The sequence below is a fragment of the Miscanthus floridulus genome, chromosome 1 (assembly GCF_019320115.1).
Source record: "Miscanthus floridulus cultivar M001 chromosome 1, ASM1932011v1, whole genome shotgun sequence".
Lineage (NCBI taxonomy): Eukaryota > Viridiplantae > Streptophyta > Magnoliopsida > Poales > Poaceae > Miscanthus > Miscanthus floridulus.
Window position 1 is genome coordinate 38,977,880 of NC_089580.1, and position 21,154 is coordinate 38,999,033.

General features: G+C 47.4%; 1 pseudogene; it reads left to right on the forward strand.

Moving 5' to 3' along the window:
* LOC136455040 (probable pectinesterase 53) overlaps positions 1 to 17,609 on the forward strand; it is a 35,296-nt pseudogene extending 17,687 nt beyond the window's left edge.
* Positions 17,610 to 21,154: the final 3,545 nt, after the last annotated feature.

Here is a 21,154-nt window from a genome sequence, read left to right on the forward strand (position 1 = left end):
CATGGGCCACGACGCGTGTTCGCCCACCGTCTCCATGGCGCTTGATCTCTCGCTCGAGCTCCACTCATTCCTGCTCGAGCTAGAGTCACGCTTGCTCAAGCTCTTGGTGTCGGGCCTTTCAGCTGCTCCACCCAAAGGTGTGGTGGGGCCCCTGCATCCCTCTTGACCTTGTCATCGAGGTCATTTGTTAGGGTAGCTTCTCCCTCGTGGATGCTTTTGACATGTCCCTCGGAGGTACTTGCCATGAAACATTCACGTGAGGGGTGATGGCTCCCCCTACTAGAGTCAGAGTTTGAGGGCGACTTCATTTCTCCCATGAGGAGGTCATGGAAAGACTCCATGACACATTTGGTCATCCCCACAAACTCATCGTTCATAGGGGATGGAAGCATGCATTGCGCCATAAGGTGGCCAATGGTCTCTATGGTGTTGCAGAGACCGGACGAGAGCACTGTCAGGGCGCTCCGGATGAGGTATTCTAGGGAGAGCGGCTCGGCGATGACATTGGCGAATGAGAAGGTGAGGTGGCGCAGGTCCTCCCAAGACGGTCGGGGTCCCAGGAAGGCGTCGAGCCGGCGCTCTAACCTCCCGTAGTCGAAGCCGAGGAGCTGGTCGCTCCTCGGGGCATAGGCCTCTGGTGCGTGCAGTTGTAGCTCCTTAAGCGCCTTGGTGATCGTGCCAAGGCTGGTGGAGTGGAGAGGTTGGACGATGACCGGAGTCCACACCAACTCTTCCTCTGTCGTGATGATGAAGTCCAGGTTCTTGAAGCGCACGTGCACGCCCAGGACCTAGCTGACATTGTGACTAACCATCCGATATTTGATGTGGACATCGAGACGTGCAAAAGGCCCCTACCTAGAGCGCCAATTGTTGGTGTTTTGAGTTACCACCGATGAGTAAATTTCTAGTATTGCGCGTCTGGCTCGGATGGTGTGCTTAGAGGACACGAGGTTTATACTGGTTTGGGCAGAAAGTCCCTATGTCCAGTTTGTCGCTGCTGCTCGTGTTACTAGCACTGAAAGTTTGTAGTAGGGGTTATAAACAGGTGAGAGAGGGAAAGGATCCCAAGTCTCTAGTAGGAGTGAGTGGGTGCTGAGAGCTCGATCGCTACTCAGCCGTGTGTTCGTGTCGTGCTCTTGTGCGGATCTCGATTGGATCAGATTTTGATGGGTCGATCGATCCGGTCCCCTTCATGGGATGCCCTGCTTTCCCTTTTATAGGCCAAGGGAAAGCATAGGCTACAGTGGAGGAAAAGAGAAGAACGAGAGAGAGGGGGAAGAAGGCTGCTAGGACCACCGAGTCCTTCTCCTTCATGTGGGTCCCACCGATGCTGTAGACATCAACAGGGATGGCTCCATGTCATAGTCATGTTCATCACTAACACCATGCGCAGGCATCGTCTGCCAGTCATGGCATCCCATTCTGTCCGGGCGGGCATCGTGGTGAATTGACGCACCTGTTAGCGTTCGTACGAGGGTTAGGTAGAACAGCATCGGCATGCCCGACGTTGTTCTTGATGTGAATCCTCAGGTATGGCATGTCATGGCCATGGGTTACATCGAGACGTGCCGATCTCTTCCTTGGTGTTAGAGTTTTGACCTAGGCCCATACGCTTGGCCACGGGTTACATCGGGGCATCGCCATCAACAATAAGCCCTCTATCTTCGAGACTTCATTGACATGCCTTATGGTAAAGCCTACCAAGGTAAAATATGATGCAAGTGATGATGATGAATGTGAAAGTGATGCTTGTTAGAGTGATGATGATGAGGAGGAGGAGTACATCAAGGAGGAGCTCATGGACATGTGTGAGCAAGTGCACACTTGCTTTGAGATGAAGATAAAGGAGTGCAAAAAATTGCGCAAGAAAGTAAAATTTCTTGAGCAATCCTTTGATGAGCTCAATGCCACTCATGAGAGGCAAATAGAAGCTCATGAGAAGCTTGGCAAAGCTCACTCTAAGCTTGAAAAGGCTCACTCCTCTCTCATCGAGCAAGCCAAGAAGGAGCAAGTGATTATGTCTTATGATGTGGGACTAACATGTGATATTATTGATGAATCTGTTTATAAGCCCATTATTGTTGCTCCCACTAACCCTTCTTGTAGCACTTCTACTTCAACTTCACCTTTGAGTGATGGTTTCACTTGTGATGCCTCACTAATGGTGGAAAATGAGACCCTCAAGAAGGAGGTGAATGAGCTCACTCATGCCTTAGGCAATGCCTATGGTGGAGATGCCCGCTTGCTAAAGTGCTTGGGTAGCCAAAGGTTTTCTCTCAACAAAGAGGGATTAAGCTATACCCCCAAAAAAGACAAGACGACCTTTGTTACTCCCAAAGCTAGCTTTGTGAAGGGCAATGATCGGTTTTGCAATAGATTTAAGTAAGTTGGGCATATAGAGCAATATTGCAATACTAACAATGTGGGGGGTATGACCCTGGATACCCATGGAAGGCCACATGAGCTGCACCATCGAAGGTGGCCCAGCCCACAAGATCAAGGCATGCATGGCACTGGTCGACATGCATCGTAAGATATTGCATAGTACCAAATAGGATACTTTCTTTGTAACCCTACCCCTCTAGAGTATATAACGCGAGGCAGGGGTCCCCTAGACGATATATCGAATCTAATATATATCTCAATACAATACACCAAAGACACAGGATATAGGGTATTACGTCGATCAGACGGCCCGAACCTGTCTAAATCGTTGTCTCTGCTCCTTGTGTCACAATCCGCGCACCTCCACCGATCAATCTACCTTCAGGGGATACCCCTCGGAGGACTATCGAGCATCTTTTGTCAACAGTTGGCGTCTAGCGTGGGGCTTGTGTGTGCTGATCCCTGGTGAACCAGATGGCGTAATTCAAGATCAACATCCTTCGACAACCACGGCGCACGTCTTCATATACGGATTGACACTGCCAAGCTTCGACTACGTCCGTCCTACTCCAACATGAGATTAACTTCGTTCCAGTTGTCAAGCGAGCCGCTAAGCGAGCTACCCATCGACTAGACATTTTGTCTAAAGCTAAGTCACGCTTTAATATTCTTCTAAATATTCTCCAACCTTTAATGTATACCATCTTAAAGATGACATACAACTAAGTCTAAGGCAAACCCCCAAGCAGTCACGTTGATGCTTAGACACCTCTAGAGACGGTCTTGTCTCTAGCTCCTCCCTACACGTGCACGAGCGTCTGTCATCTACGTTATGGGTGGTCGACAGTGGCTCCTTAGCGATGCTTTATTCTTCCTACACACACATGGGCTCCACGCTCCATGTTATGGTTAATGGGCTAGCTAGGGCTGGAGACACAGCTACTCACTAACTGGTCGGGTGGTTTGTATTAAATATAAATACATTTTCCAAATAACACTAAGTGTTCACACCAACTGATCGTTGAGCTACATACGCTATTTCTTCTCTAGAGTTCATATATTTCTACATCATGTACTACCCGTTCTACATATTTGTATTACAGGATTATCGTCCAGGTGATCGGACCACCTGGTGCTCAGACTTCTTCACCGATCAACTGGTCGGACCGCTAGGTTTATGGACTTCGTCGTCGACTAGTTGATCAGACTATTTGCTGGTTGCTTCTACTCAATGCTCACTTCGCCACCAACCAGTTGACCAGACTATTCGTCGCTCGTGCTTCATCACTAGCTATGCACTGGGGACTCCTCGGAGCTCGGACATCGCCAGCTACATGCAGGGACTCCTCGGTGCTCGAACATCGCCAGCTACGCGTGATGACTCCTTGATGCTCGGACATCGCCAGCTATGCCGGGGACTCCTCGGTGTTCGGACATCGCCAGCTACGCGCCGAGGACTCCTCAATGCTCAAGCATCGCTAGCTACGTCAGGGACTCCTTGGTATTTGGATTCTTCATGCAAGCATCGCTGGCTAAGCTGAGGACTCCCTTGGTGGTTGGATCTTGCTATGTCTCATCGGTGTGCTGTCAAGCTGCTCCATGCTGTTCGGATTAGGGTGCTGATCTTGGGCAGCATGTCTAGGGTCTTTATACGCGCATGTCAGATGACGTCGGCAAGCTTTTAGACTTCTTTTCTTTGACCCTGCTACAAGATTCATTCTTCATCTTCTAGCAGGCCCGGGGACTAAGTGGCTATACTTCACCTAGCGATGAATGTAGTGCTTATTTCTTGATTTACCCTCCTTATTGACAGAGTCTAAGTGGCTACACTTCTTCTAAGTGGAGGAAATTTTTAATTTTGAACTTGAGCTCCATACATCCTTATGGCAAGCCTTACTTGGGATACACTACTTAGTGACGGTTCACACTGCTCGGTGATGGTTCATAGCTGCTCGGTGATGGTTCACACTGCTCGACGATGGTTCACAGTTGCTCGGCGATGGTTCACACTGCTCGGCGACGGTTCACAACTGCTCGGCAACTATTCACGGTGGTCGGACCATGAGTTTGACTGCTCGGCTTTGTTCGCCCTTGCTCGGACAAGCTCAAGACGGCGTTGCACAACAGATATAAGGCACTCGAGGACTAGCTATGGGGGGTACAACCCCGGATACCCATGGCAGGCCATATGGGCTGCACCATCGGAGGTGGCCTAGCCCATAAGATCAAGGCGTGCATAGCACTGGTCGACGTGCACCGCAAGATATTATATAGTACCAAATAGGATACTTTTCTTGTAACCCTACCCCTTTAGAGTATATAAGGAGAGGTAGGGGTCCCCTAGACGATATATCAAATCTTATATACATCTCAATACAATACACCAAAGACATAGGACATAGGGTATTACATCAATCAGACGGCTTGAACCTGTCTAAATCGTTGTCTTTGCGCCTTGTGTCACCATCCGGTTCCTATTATGTGCACCTCCATCGACCAATCTACCTTCGTGGGATACCCCTCGGAGGACTGCCGACCATCTTTTATCGACAAACAAGAACAAGCAACCTAATGTATCCTCAATTAGATTTAATTCTTGTTACATGCTTGTTAAGGGTGCCAATGGTGTGAAGGTTAAGTTTATTGGTACACCAATTGTGGGCCCAAAGAAGAAGGCCATTTAGGTACCAAAGACCTTGGTAACTAACCTTCAAGGACCCAAGCAAGTTTGGGTACCTAAAAAGAATTAATATTCTTTTGTAGGTCAATTATAAAGCCAAAGGAATGCATTGGGTGCTTGATAGTGGGTGCACACAACACATGACCGGTGATCCAAGAATTTTCAATTCAATCAATAAAAATAAGAGCAATGGGATTGATACTATCACGTTTGGTGACAATGGCAAAGGCAAGGTCAACGGGCTTGGTAAGATTGCAATATCCAATGACATGAACATATCCAATGTGTTGCTAGTAGAGAGCTTGAACTTCAATTTTCTATCCGTGGCTCAATTGTGTGATCTTGAATTCAAATGCATATATAGGGTAGATGATGTAGAGATCATAAGTGTAGATGGCTCTAACTTGATCTTCAAGGGCTTTAGATATGAGAATCTATACTTGGTTGATTTCAATGCTAGTGAAACTCAATTATCTATATGTTTGTTCACTAAGTCTAGCATGGGTTGGTTATGGCATAGAAGGCTTGGTCATGTTGGAATGAAACAATTGAATAGATTGGTCAAGCATGACTTGGTTAAAGGCTTGAAAGATGTAGTGTTTGAGAAAGATAAGCTTTGTAGCTCTTGTTAAGCTGGAAAACAAGTTGGAAACATCTATCCTAAGAAAAGCATGATGAGCACTAGTAAAATATTTGAGTTATTGCACATAAACTTGTTTGGGCCAACTCAATACACTAGCATTGGCGGTAACAAATATGGCTTTGTGATTGTGGATGATTTCACTAGATACACATGGGTGATCTTTCTTGTTGACAAGAGTGATGTGTTTGTAACCTTCAAGACATTCATCAAGAGAATTCATAATGAGTTTGAAACAACCATCAAGAAAGTGAGAAGTAACAATGGAAGTGAGTTCAAGAACACAAGAGTGTATGATTTGTGTGATGAGTTTGGAATTAGGCATCAATTTTCGGCCAAGTACACTCCACAATCAAATGGCCTAGTTGAAAGAAAGAATAGAACTTTGATTGACATGGCAAGATCAATGTTGAGTGAGTACAATATGAGTCATTCATTATGGGCCGAAGCAATCAACATGACTTGCTACTATAGCAACCGACTCTATTGTCACCCTATGATGTAGAAGATACCTTATGAGCTATTGAATTGAAGAAAGCCCAACATAGCATACTTTCGGGTTTTTGGTTGCAAATGCTATATCTTGAAGAAAGGCACTAAATTGGACAAGTTTGATAAGAAATATGATGAAGGATTCCTACTTGGATACTCAACTACTAGCAAAGCATATAGAGTTTGGAATTTGGATAGTGGTACTCTTGAGAAAGTTCATGATGTTGAATTTAATGAAACCAAGGGTTCCCAAGATAAGAATGAGAACTTAAAAGATGTTAGAGGCATTCAACTTTCAAAAGCCATGAAGAACATGAATGTTGATGAATTGAGGCCTAGGCAAATGAATGATGATGAAGATAATCAAGTGCAAGTGCTCTTTAACACAAATTTACAAAATGATACAAATCAAGCTAGTACAAATGGCTCTCATGACAATGAACAAAATCAAGTGGCTAGCACATCATCTCGATCTAATAATCAAGCAAGTGCAAGCAATTAAGTGCAAGTGCTCTAACCAACCAATATTATAAGTGATCATTTATTGGACACTATCATTGATGATATTTCAAGAGGCGTACAAACTAGATCAAGATTGGCTTCATTTTGTGAGCAGTTCTCATTTGTGTCATCCATTGAACCAAAGAAGATGGATGAAGCATTGAAGGATATTGATTGGGTGAATGTTATGCATGAAGAATTGAATAACTTCACAAGAAGTCAAGTATGAGAATTAGTAGAGAGACCAAAGGGACACAATGTGGTTGGAACCAAATGGGTCTTGAAAAACAAGCAAGATCAAGATGGGATAGTAGTAAGGAACAAAGCAAGATTGATAGTATAAGGATATACACAAGTTGAAGGTCTTGACTTTGGAGAAATATATACCCCGGTTGCTAGATTGAAAGCAATTAGAATCTTATTAGCCTATGCTTGTGCCCATAATATCAAGCTCTATCAAATGGATGTCAAGAGTACATTTCTCAATGGCTACATCAATGAAGAAGTATATGTTGAGCAACCTCCCAGTTTTGAAGATGACAAGAAGCCCAACCATGTGTACAAATTAAAGAAGGCATTGTATGGATTGAAACAAACACCTAGAGCATGGTATGAGAGATTGAGGGATTTCCTACTATCTAAGGGGTTTATGATGGGCAAGGTTGGCACCACTCTTTTCACCGAGAAGATTGGCAAAGACTTATTTGTAATGCAAATCAATGTTGATGACATCATATTTGGATCAACCAATCAAGACTTTTGTGAAGAGTTTAGAAAGATAATGGCTAATGAGTTTGAAATGTCCATGATTGAAGAGTTAAGTTACTTCCTTGGTCTTCAAATCAAGCAATTGAAGAATGGTACATTTGTGAGTCAAGGCAAGTATATCAAAGACATGCTCAAGAAGTTTGGCATGAGTGATAGCAAAGCCATTAGTACACCAATGGGAACAAATGGCAACTTAGATAGTGATGCAAGTGGCAATATGGTGGGTCAAAAATTGTATCGGTCTATGATTGGAAGCCTACTCTATGTAACCACATCAAGGCCGGATGTTATGTTTAGTGTATGCATGTGTGCAAGATTTCAAGCCTCACCAAGAGAAAGTCATTTGAAGGCTACAAAGAGAATATTAAGGTACTTGAAGCATACATAAAATGTTGGTTTGTGGTATCCCAAAGGAGCAAAATTTGAACTAGTTGGTTACTCTGACTTGGATTATGCAGGATGCAAGGTTGAAAGGAAGAGCACCTCAGGCACATGTCAATTGTTGGGAAGATCACTTGTTTCATGGTCATCAAAGAAGCAAAATAGTATTGCATTATCAACTGCCAAAGCCGAATACATATCTGCCGGTAGTTGTTGTGCACAAATACTTTGGATGAAGGCCACCGTGAGTGACTTTGGAATCAAGTTCAAGAAAGTGCCATTGCTATGTGACAACGAGAGTGCAATCAAGTTAACCAACAATCTAGTTCAACATGCAAGAACAAAGCACATTAATATCTGCCACCATTTCATAAGAGATCACCAATAAAAAGGGGACATTTGCATTGAAAGTGTAGGCACTGAAGATCAACTTGCCGATATATTCACCAAGCCATTGGATGAGAAAAGGTTTTTACAAGCTAAGGAATCAGTTGAACATATTGGGTTTCTCAAATATGTGTTGATGCACCCCCCCCCCCCCCACTTATATGACATGCCTCTCCTTCGAGCAATCCAAGGTAAAAGTTGATTGGCATGGCATACATCCTTGCTAAGGACATATTTAGCGCACCTAGTCATCCTTCACATTTAATAGGCTCATTCATGAAAATCAAATGATTTTGATGTTTGTATGGTACCACTATTGCTTCTATGCTTAATTTGGTCTAGTGGTAGCATGATATGTTTGTGGGCTTGTAAACCTAGTGTTTGATCTAGAAAATGAGCTATAAGTGTCTAACTCAACATGGTACAAGATAACCCTTATTTGAAGGTGTGAAGAAGCTTGTCCTTGGATCAAACCGAGTTAAATATCTTTGGCAAGTGATCTGGATTGGACCAAATTTGGGAAAATGATCCTCACCCCATTGATTGACATAAAATTAAACTTTTGTGGTCATTGATGACAAAGGGGGACAAATAGTGCACAAATATAGTGAAAAGATAACAAAGAGGGAGAAATTGAGAAATTGACATAGGGGGAGAGATATGACAAAGTAAGGGATCAATTAAAATTTTGAGCACACAAGTAGGGGGAGCAAGCTCATAAACTTGATGGATGCATGTGAATGTGCATTTCATATGTTTACTTGCATGGCACAAGTTTTAGATTTCAATATTTATGCTTGCATGGTATATGCTAGTTATAGGATTGAATGATGAAATGAAAAACTAGCATGCATAGGTTAAGAAACTAGACTTATGTTTATTTTATGAAAACTAGACCCTTGCTTCTAATGTTGATCCCATGGGGTATTCTAGTTTTTGTGTATATCTAGTTACTAATGGTGCTAAAGATGGTATATTGGTGCACTCCGATTGGTATCACGCTTCAAAGGTCCATCTTTTTTACCTTACCATCATTTAGTAGACATTGTTTCCTATATTTTTTATCTAAGCATATGTGCAAGCTACAATCCAAACTCTTAGCACATATGTAGGGGGGGACAATTACTACCATATAGGATTCATGAAACTTGTCCATATCCTTTTACACATGGTAAATATGCTTGGGCAAGCAACAAGAATTCAAATGAATTTTAATTCATATCTTTGTGTAAGGGTTATCATCAATTACCAAAAAGGGAGAGATTGAAAGCTCTAATTTGGTTTTGGTGAATTGATAAAACTCTAAGTGCTAACCTAGTTCATCTAAGTGATCATGAGATAGGAAGCATTATTCCAAGTGGTGAAGCAACGGTGAAGATCATGATGATGGTGATGGCATGGTGATGATCAAATGCTTGGACTTGGAAAAGAAGAAAGAGAAAAATAAAAAGCTCAAGGCAAAGGTGAAATTTGATAGGAGCTTTTTTGTTTTAGTGATCGAGACACTTAGCGAGTGTGATCACATTTATGATCGATAGCCGTACTATTAAGAGGGGTGAAACTTGTATCAAAATGCGGTTATCAAAGTGCCACTAGATGCTCTAACTCATTGCATATGCATTTAGGATCTAGTGGAAGGCTAACACCCTTGAAAATATTTGTGAAAATATGCTAACACACATGCACAAGGTGATACTTGGTGGTTGGCACATTTGAGCAAGGGTGGACAAGTTAGTGAATTAAAGGAGGTGTGTTTTCACTGTCAAACAGTGACTGAACGTTGAGTTCGAAGTGATCGGGCTTAGGGCTCCAGCGCCCGGTCAATTATAAAAGAAGGTGGTGCTCTCGGGCTTGATTTGCCCTGTGACCGAACTTAGAGGAGAAAAGTGACCGGACTCTAGCTGAACATTGTTCAGCGTCCGGCCTTGCTAACGTGGCAGCACGTAGAGAAGAGGAGGAGGAGTGGATGCACCGGTGTGTCCAGTCATGGTGGACCAGACACGTCTGGTCAAGAAAAACCGGCTCTGGTGCCTTACTGAAAACGACCGGACTCCAATGATGGAGCGTCCGGTCACTTTGAGCAGTGCGTCCAACCGCAACTTAACACGTGGCGCAAAGCAGACTAGCCGTTGAGATCGAGCGTTCAACATTTGAAGCTAATGACACGTGGCGATCATCAGGCGACCGAATGCAGGGGTCCAGCGTTTGGTCAATCTGACTGGCACATCCGGTCAGCCCAAATTTCAGAGGACTAAGGGGCCAACGGCTCCATTTCGTTGGAGGCTCTATTTAAGGTGTGTGGCCGGCTCTAGCTAAAAACTTTTGGCCATTTGCATTGACATAGCAACCTTGTGAGCTTAGCCAAAGCCCTCCCACTCATATCCATTATTGATTCTTCATCTTTGTGAGATTGGGAGAGAATCTAAGTGCATTGCTTGAGTGATTGCATTTAGAGACACTTGGGGTTCATGTTTTGCTACGGGGTTCGCTTGTTACTCTTGGTGGTTGCCACCACCTAGATGGCTTGGAGCAGCGAGGATCATCGAGCGGAGGTTGGTGATTGTCTTCGGCTCCGATCGTGGTGATTGTGAGGGGTCTTGTGTCTTCCCCGGCGGAGAACCGAAAGGTAACTCTAGTGGATTGCTCATGTCATTGAGTTGCCTCACTTATGGGTAGCTTCTTGCAGTGTCCAATTGTGTGGATGAAGTTCGTGCAACACCTCTTAGCCACTGAACCACCAAGTGTTGGTCGACACAATGGGGACTAGCGTGCCAGCAAGCACGTGAACCTCAAGAGAAAAATTGGTTGTCTCTTGCCCTTTGGTGTTCTCCCGATGATTGAATTGGTATTCATCTTGTGATTGGTTCACTCCTTTATGTGGCGGTATAATCACCCTACTCACTCATTTACATCTCGCAAACTAGTTGTAGCAAGCTCTATAGTGTAGCTAGAATTGAGAGCTTGTTTTGTAGTTTAAGTTCATCTAGTGGAGCTCTTTAGCGTAGCAAGTGTGAGAGCTCTTAGTGAGTAGTGACTTAGCAAATTATGTGTCTAGTGATCATAGTAACTAGAATTGTTGAATAGGTGGCTTGCAACTCTTGTAGAGCTAGAGCAAGTTTGTATTTTGCTATTTGTCATACTAATTAAATTGCTCTAGTTGGTTTGTAGAAAATTAAATAGGCTATTCACCCCCCCCCCCTCTAGCCACATTAGGACCTTTCAAAGGGGTCGGGCGAAATGGAGACCGTGGCCTCGAGGTCGGGCGAGGCGGAGATCGCGACCTCAGGGTCGGGCGAGGCGGAGCCCACCCATAGAGGTCGGGCGAGGCGAAGATTGCAGCCTCGGGTTAGGCGAGGTAGAGCCCGTACCCTAGGAGTCGGGTGAGGCGGAGCCCACCCCCAGAGGTCAGGAGAGACGGAGATTACGACCTTGAGGTCGGGTGAGGCGGAGCCCGCCCCTAGAGGTCGGGCAAGACGGAGATCACGGCATTAGGGTCAGGCGAGGCGGAGATCGTGGCCTCGGGGTCGAGCGAGGTGGAGCCCACCCCCAGAGGTCAAGCGAGACGAAGATCACGGCATCAAGGTTGAGCGAGGCAGAGCCCGCCCCCAGAGGTCGGGCGAGATGGAGATCGTGGCCTCGAGGTGGGGCGAGGCGAAGCCCGCACCCAAGGGATCAGGCGAGGTAGAGCCTACGCACCTAGGGTCGGTTGGAGCTGTAGTCACGCTCTTGATTGCTCGGATGAATCAATGTTGATGACCATTAGCTTCTCCTCTTCAGGCACCCTAGTATTGGTTCTCGACTGGCGTCATCTTCAAGAACGATGCACCGCTACCAAAGCCAGGGGCTAAGAAAGGCTAGGCATCGACGGTACGAGTGTCAGGAACAAAGGCAACCTTCTTCAATTGCACCATTGATGGTGGGCAGGTTGCGTTGTATGACCAGAAGGGATCGCACTACTACAAGGCATGCAACATCAAAGGCACAGTCGACTTCATCTTTGGCTTTGCTAGATTGCTCTACGAGAAATGCAACATCATCTCCGTGAACAAAGAGATTGTAGCCACACCCAAAGAGCTGCAGAGTGGCAAGACAAGTGTGGATGACCCCAATGAGAGTGGTTTCTCCTTCAAGAATTGCACTATCAAGGGGGAAGCAGAAAAGGTGTAACTAGGTAGGGTATTGGAGGGCTCGCGGGCTATCTATGTGGTAGAACCATCCAAAATAATGCGCTTTCGGAGGTGCTCGTCTTCCACTAGAGACTAAACACCTCGAAAATTTGCTAAATCAGATAGTTCCATCGAGCACACCCCATGGGAGAACTCGAATCAATCCATGTTTTACCTCCAAAATCCAATAATGAGTATGAGCTACAATTCTTAGTCTATTTCATACAAGAGTTCTTGTAAATTATTTATTACAATACCAGGGTTTAGAGTGTGATAATTAAACAGCGGAATGAAAATAAACATCTAGCAAAAATGATACAAGGATCCATCTATGCCCACTAGAAGAATCCTCCACACAAGCGCTACTCCTCAAGCTGCACCTACAACAGGGAAAAATAAACCCTGAGTACACAATGTACTCGCAAGACTTACCTGACTAGTAGGAATAGTTTCCCGACTCTAAAGAGGTATGATAGGTAATATGAGTTTGTTGTTTTCTTTTTGTTTGCGAAAAGCATTACTAGAAGTGTGTCCTTAAGATCAAGTTTAATTAGCAGTCATGATTACTCCATTAGCTAACTATTCTAGGTAAGCACCTGTTCTACTTTCAAGCAAGGGTTGAGCAATCAGAACCAATTTACCATCTTCCATATTCTAGTTCTTACTACGGTGCTGGACCATAGCCAAGTCATACCGTCTCACGAAAACGGTGATTCACAAATCAATGTATCCCAGCTGGGTACCCTGAAACACACGCCCCGCTTATACCCTAGGCACAAACGAGACCAACTCACTCCACTCCTGTCGAGGGGTCTAGGTCCCCGTCCAAACTTGGACTTCAAACCCCCACACTTGAGACCCGATCTCTATATGGTGTTTAGACCTCCACCTTTCCCCGCCTCTAATCAGTCGGTCCAGAAAAAGCCGAAACCCACGACAAGAAAGTAACAAGCCTTTCGGCTGCCATAAGCAAGTATATGCTTAGGATAATAAGTCTGTGACCTAACTACTATCCACAGCAACGGACGGTGCTTAATCGACACGGACAGGGAAAATAGTGTAACCAAGCTAAGCCCCGTGGCCACGGGACACAACTCGTCACACCCACCATAACCCATACCATATCCCTACCCGGTCTCTATTTTCCTTTCATCATTTTATCATGAGAGTAAATATAATAACCACCTATTGTGAGTAATGGCAGGTTACTCACGCTATCGAAAACCTAAGCATAGCAGCTACTCGAACATGTACTAGTAGGACTCATAGGTAGATATATCTATGCATGTGGTTTTCATAAAATTCATGTAACGTAAATGCACATAACATATATATATATAGTGATTATCAAAAATAAGGGTTATGCACCAGGGCTTGACTTGGGCAGGCGCGGTGTCAGCTAAGTCAGTCAGTGGCGGCTCTAGGACCTCCTCCTGTACGAGAATCTCCTCCCCGTACTCCTCGACGATCTCCTCGAACTCGTGCTCACCGGTGGTCACAATCTCCGACGACTCGTTCTCTATATACATGCGAATAAAGTAATGCAGCTATTTAGTATTTAGGCAACAACAACTCTTAAAATAAGAATACACCTATCAAGCTACTAAGCTATCTCTAATGACTAAGATACTAAGCTAATTATTGTCTTCACCAAGCAAAATGTATGGTTCACTAACAAATACTTAGCTTTGCAAATTAAGGGTATATCTTTATTTCTACTAAAGATTTAATGTATTTTGAAACAAAGAACATTTAACTACCCCAATGCTTTGTCTATTCTAAGGCGACAAAAATTATAGTGAGCACATAATAATACAATGAAGCTATCATAAAGATTTCAGGACTAAAGCTATCACCATTTTACCACAAAAATTCCTACAATGAATAACTTAAAAATATGAAGCACTTTTAAACGATTTAATAGCTTTTAGTGTCAACACATATAAATATGAACTAAATACACCAACAGATAGATCACAATTTTAGGAACCTAACAAAATTTATTTCACAATTTTTGGACACCTACATGATTTTATATTAATTACCAAAGATCAGTTCAGAAATTAAATTAGAAAACCATTCACTAATTCCTAGAAAAAGAAAAACCAATCTCCCGCGCGGCCCACACGTGCGGCCCACGTGACGCGGCGTGCGCATAGCGGCTCGCTGGCGCGGCCCATGCGAGGTCGGCCCGCGGCGGGGGAGTCCTGCGTGCGTTGGCGCTTTTGCAAAAGAGGCCTTGCACTTCTCCCAAATCACAACTAAGTGCTAACACTATTTCCCCCTCTCTCAGACCTTCTCACTTAACCCCCCGTCCTTTCCCTAAATCACCCGCGCGCACCTCCGATGGCTCAGTGCACGGCGACGCGGCGGACGACGACATAGCACGGTCGCACTGGCCACCTGGGACATGCGCTGGCCCACCTATCGGGTCGATCACCATCCCCGACCCGAGCAGCTATGCTAAGCGGCAACACGGGGCGGCGGGACTCGCTGGAGCCAGCTGCGGTGGCGCGCGGCCGTCTATGACGGTGGCGCGGCTGCCCCAGCGATCCAAAGCACCTAAGAACCTAACTGGCTAGCGAGGAAGCATTAGTAGACTACCGTGAACCTAGACAAGGTGATGGTTGGGGTGGAGGATGGTGGAGGAGGTGTGGCCACGTGCGGCCGAGCCGTACGGCGGCGCCGCTGTGGCGCGGTCGCGTCAGTAGCGACGGGGAGGCGATAGCGGTTCCACTGGTGTGCGCAAGGTGGAGAGGGAGGCAAGGCGAAGCTAGTGGTGCAGGTGAATTAGCTCAGGAGGGACGGTAGGAGGGCCGCCCTCGTCCATGGCCGGAGTCGGCCTTATCGGCACGACGGCGGGAAAACATGAAATTGGAGCTTGGCAGTGCCTTCTTCATGGCTGGGTGGAGTTGGGTAGCGAGAGAACTTGATGGTGAAGCCGCAGACGTGCTAAGTTAAATGGAAGTGATCACTCGGTGACCAATTTGATGGCGTGGCTCGACGGCGGCAGCGGAGGGAGAGAGAGAGAGACGAGGCGGCAAGTGGGCTCGTCTTGGTCTTGCCTTGGCGAGACGTGGCCGGCATGATCTAGGTGTTACGCGTGCGGACGCAATCAAACAGGCGCGTGCATCCATCGACCGGCATGGCCCGCGCGGGCGCAGTGCCATTAATGGCAAGGCTACGACGAGCTTGGCCACGTGTGCATGGCATCTAACCGGACCAGCAGCGGGGTATAGGCATAGGGGACAGGCATGGACGCGACGGTGAAGCGATGACACCGGTAGCGGCTGTGTCGCGGTACGAGGCGGTCGGCGGTGCGGCAGCGGGGCGAGGCAGGCTACAGCACTGCCCGGTCGTGCGAGCAGCAACAGCGGCTCCACATGGCAGAGCCAGTGGCGGTCAGGCCAGGGCAGTCGTAGCCGGACACACGCGGCAGCGCGCGTGCACGCACAGAGCGAGCGGTGTGGCGACGTCGTGCCCCCGAGGCGTGGTGATCGTGCTCACCCGATGAACTAGCCCGAAATCATATCCTGCACAAATTTTAAAGCGCCTATAAAAACTAAACGGTTGCTCTGGAACTAAACCATCTTCACCACGCTCCAGTGGGGATATGAGGCTGCCAACTCGAGCTAAAATACGACACCACTTCTTAACTCGATTTCACAAAATAAATTACCAAACATAGCATTGTCTAGCTGTCAACATACTTGAAAATATTCTAAGTTTTTGAGCTGAACTTGATTCCAAGTTGCATTTCTAAGCTATTAGAAATACTAGCTAGCAATGTTATTTTTCTATAGCAGGAGTTGTATTGTCATCTGCAAAGTTTGTACTTCAAACCTTATTTAAGTGTCACACACATGTTCTATAATTCTTTTGCTTAATAAAAATTGGTTTTCAACCCTACTTGACATAACATGATTATTGAATAAATTTTCATTTAACATTTTTACTAGTCATTTTAGGTTACAAGAAATTGATCTACACACTTTATCGCATGCTTTATCACATAAACGTGATGCTCATGACATGATTTAGTGGTCTGAGGGTGTTACAGCTCTACCCCTAAACAAAATCTCGTCCCGAGATTTCATGTGTGTACCTAGTGTGGGAAAGAGATAAGAAATAAATTTCAATTTAAACCATTACCTCGATGCATTAGGAAGGAGATGAGGATAATGTTCAAGAATATAATTTCATGTGATGAATACCATTTCATGTGATGATGTTTGGATTGCATTATGTTTCTTTTGGCACAGTGGAACTTACTACGGTAATTTCATGCGCTCCGGACCTGGGTCGGATGCGGCTAAGAAGGACGGATTGGCCTTGGAACTCACTGAGGCTCAGATCAAGCCCTTTGTAGGGATAGACTTCGTTTCAGGCAACTCTCAAGCCCTTTGTAGGGATAGACTTCGTTTCAGGCAACTCATGGATTCTAGCCTTGCCTCCCCCTGATCAATAGTTATTTTCGACCACCCTGAGGCGTAACTGTAAGGCTATCTCCAACCGAGCCGACCCAAATTTCACCGTTTGGGTAACGTACAGCAAACAAGGGAGCTACCCAAATTCTTCTGTCTCCAACAGCGATGGCAAAATATATTCGGTCCTCTCTGTCTCTCTCTCCCATGTGGCTGCCTTTCTCTCTTCCTCTCTCTCCCACGTGGCCATGCAGGGCATGGCGACGGCGATGGCGACAACGTGGGGCGACGGCGCGCGTTGGCGCTGGCGCGGCGCTCGAAGCAAGCGGCGCCCGCCGCGGACGTGGCCTACCTTCTTCCCTCCCTCTCCCGGCTGGATCCGGCCCCCCTCCCTCCCCTTTTTCTTCCCCGACCCTCCCTCTTCCGGATCCGACCGGCAGCGCCCGCGCCGGCGGAGCTTGCGCCCGCGCCTCGGCGGAGCTCGCCCCCGCGGCCCGGCGGAGCTCGCGCCCGCGCCGGCGGAGCTCGTGCTCGAGCTCTTGCGTTGTCTTGCGGCAGAGATTTGCGTCGTCCGGCTGCCGAAGACGCTTATTTGCCTTTCCCTTCGGCTGGTACACAAAATCGGTCGGCTGTTTGGGTCTTCCATTGGACAGCATTTTTTACGACGCAAACCACTGTTGAAGACGCATTTTACGTTTGCGTTTCGTTATTAGAGACAGTCTAAGGAGGCAAGGAGCTCCTCCACGCCCAGTCACTCCAAATGTGAGCGGCTTAAAGCATTTTGAGGTTTATGGTACATGTGTATTTTTGTTGCGTTCCTTTCTCTTTTCTTTGCATGTATCAAATTTGAGGTGCGTGGATCACCAACATAAGATGTACTCTTGGGTTTCCCCTAATAAAGTTCAATTATGTATTGTGTATGAATTGTCGTTGGATCTCCCTACTACCTCATCCCTTACATATAGCGTCTAAAATTAAATTTCATTCCATACCATCTAGTCATATTGCGACACACTCCGGTCTCCATCCTCCACTGAATGTACGTCCCATTGAATTTTCGTTATTTTTTAGAGGTGTTCTATGTAGCAACGACAGTAACATGAATTATGAGTTGTGAAAACTGAGTGACATGACTTATGCAAAAGAAAGAAAGAAAAAAAAGATTGCACGAGACATGAGACTGACTCCAACAACGTGACCCAAATCGGATATCCATTTCACCGTTTAGGTAACGCAAGTAAAAAAAAGCTATGCACCCCATTCTTTACCTTTCCAACGGATGAGCCCCAAATACCGCAAAAAAATATCCGTGCTCTCTCTCCTCTCTCTCTCTCTCTCTCCACGCTCCCTCACTCTCTTCTCTCCCCAGGCGGCAGTAGCACCTCGCCAGCGGCGGCAGGGGGCCACGACGCCCCTCGGCGCGGCGGCGCACCGGCGTAGGCGGGTTCGGCGGTCTTGCGCTGGCGGCCTAAGCGAGGGCACCTCTTGGCGCGGCGGCGCACCGGCGTGGTGGCGCCACTATTCGCCTAAACGGTCGTTTAGCCCGTTTAAACACCGTGTAAATGCTACACAGTGGTGCGCCGTTTCCGTTTAATCACCCGTTTACCCCGTTTAATTGGACGTTTAGCCCGTTTAATGGGACGTTTTGCCCGAATAATGGCTAAACGGCAGGTGACCGACTGTTTAGCGTTTAGGAAAACACTGGATGGCGTAGAGGCGCTGGTGGGCCCGGGCGCGGGCGCCCCTTGGCGTGGCAGCGCAGGCAGGGCCCGGCGGCCTTGCGCAGGCGGCCCAGGCGTGGGAGTCCCCCGGCGCGGGCAGCCCCGGTTGTGGCCATGGGCGGCACTTTTTCGCCTCCCGCGCCTGGGCGGTCACCAGATATTTCCCCGGCCGGCAGTGCTCCGAAGAACGTGGCCCGTGGCCCGTGTCGTCCCCCGCACGCCCGCGCGGCATGGCAGCCGTACGCTTTTTTACCCACTTGGCCCGCCGCGGACACGGACAGGGACAGGCGGACATCTGGTACTGGTGAACAAGAGACCTCGCGCGCCCGCTACCACGGCCACGCGCCGCGCGCCGGGCAATTCCGAGCGCGATGCTCTCTCTGACAGTGCCGTGACGCTAATTGACCAGTGAACGCCGGCCTGTAGTTTAGCGACCTGCTTGCAGCCGCAAATTAAAGATGTCACTACTGCAACTACTAGCAGGTTCAGTGCACGGAATCACCATGTCAGCTGAGCTTTTCTTTTGCACCTCATCTGACGGCTGACGCTTTTGACTTTCCGGGCACGGTACCGGGGTGTCGGGTGCGTTGACTGATCCTGTGGATCACTACCTCGGTCTAGCCGACGAAGAGCCGAGTACTCCTACTCTGCCGTGGTAATACCGTAATAGCGGCATGAGCGAATAGCATAATACCGGGAATGTACCAGTGAGGTAGATATTCCGCGGCCGTGCAGGTTCAGTGCACCGGGCGGCCGTAGCACGTGTTGCTTTCGATCTCGGGGTCGGGGCTACTCCTAGTAGCTAGCTTAGCACGACGTCCACGTCCCCAGGTCCAGTGACCGGCCTGCATCTGGATGGATAAGAACGAACGAGATAATTAGGGAGAGTTCGGTTCTACGGAGTAGAGAGTAAAGTTGAGTCCATGTTATATCGATCGTTCATATGCTAATTAAAAGGATTAAATATGAGTTAATTATAAAATTAATTACACAGACGGAGACTAATTTACGAGATAGATCTATTAAGCCTAATTAATCTATCATTAGCATATATTTATGATAGCACCACATTGTCAAATCATGAACTAATTAGACTTAATAGATTCGTCTCACAAATTAGTCTCAATCTGTACCATTAGTTTTGTAATTAATCTATATTTAATACTCCAAATTATTGTCCAACATTTGATGTGACATGGACTGAAATTTAGTCCGTGCAGCAAACGCCCCCTAACACGTCCATACGGTCTTCCTCAAACAAGACTTCTCACGCAAGCACAGGTCCAAAAGTCCTCCGTTCCCTGGCATACATGTAGCCGTGCACTCGTGCATTGTGTCACTGTGTGGTATAGGTTCCCAATGCAACCCAGACGCACACAAGGTAGGGGGTGTAGGTGCGCGAGCGCCGCCCGTCAAACCGCCCGAGACGAGCACCACCGGCTCCGTACCCCTACGTCTCCGACCGTCTCACTCCGCCGCGCGCCGCGGATAGGAAGACCGACATGCAGCGGCGGCGGTGGTCAAGTAGCGGCACGTCAGTCCCAGTCCGCGAGCACGCACACGGGCACACGGCACCCGGGAACGCACGCCAGCACGGACACCCGACAGCGACGGCACCTCATTCTCACCCAGCCACGTCGCGCGCCTGCGACTCAGTCCACCACGTGCCTCCCGCTGGCCTCGGCACGCGTCCCCCCTGCGCGCGGCGCCTCGAGGCGCCTGCCTGCCTGTCCACTTTCTTCCGTGCGGGTGCGGGCACGAGGCACGGCGGGCAGCGCCGCCGCCGCCGGGGTCACAGTGGCGGGACTCGTGTCGACGCGCACCACGTGCCCGTATAGTAAGGCTGTGTTTAGTTCTAAAAAATGCTACAGTAGTCATCACATCGAATCTTACGATACGTGCATGGAGCATTAAATGTAGATGAAAAAAAATTAATTGTACAGTTTGGTTGGAAATCGCGAGACGAACATTTTGAGCCTAATTAGTCCATGATTGAACACTAATTGTCAAATAAAAACGAAAGTGCTACAGTAGTCAAATTTTCAAATTTCCCAAACTAAACACACCCTAATATAATAATTGGCCCTATCATTGCCGCGCCTGTCGTCGGCGTCGTCCTCAGACCTCAGCCGGCATGTGTCTGGCGCGGCGCGGCGCGGTGGCTTGGTCTCCACGTACGCGGGGCGTGGCGCTGGCAGGGGATCCGGGGGATGGTGCCGCTACGCCTACGCATAGGCTAACCGTCGGAGCAACAGCACGATATCTTTTTAAATTTAATATATAATATTTGCGTGGCGAATTCCGGGGACGAGAGGATAGATAGGGGTGCTGATGCAGCGGGGGAATCTTCTGGATGCATGCCCAGCGCGCGTGCATGTGGCCGCACCCCGATAGGTGGTCGCGATTCCGACGAAATGCATGATGGGGAGTAGTAGTGGGTTATCCGCGCCTGCCTGCCTTTTTTTGTGTGCTCGTCTGCCGTCTGCGTGCTGCAACTACACTCTTGTAGCAGTGTCTACAGTCGATGGTAGGCACCATCGCTTACCGGCAGGGTACACGAATCCTCTCGGTGAAAGGAACACGCCACGCTTGTATGTACTCCTAACACG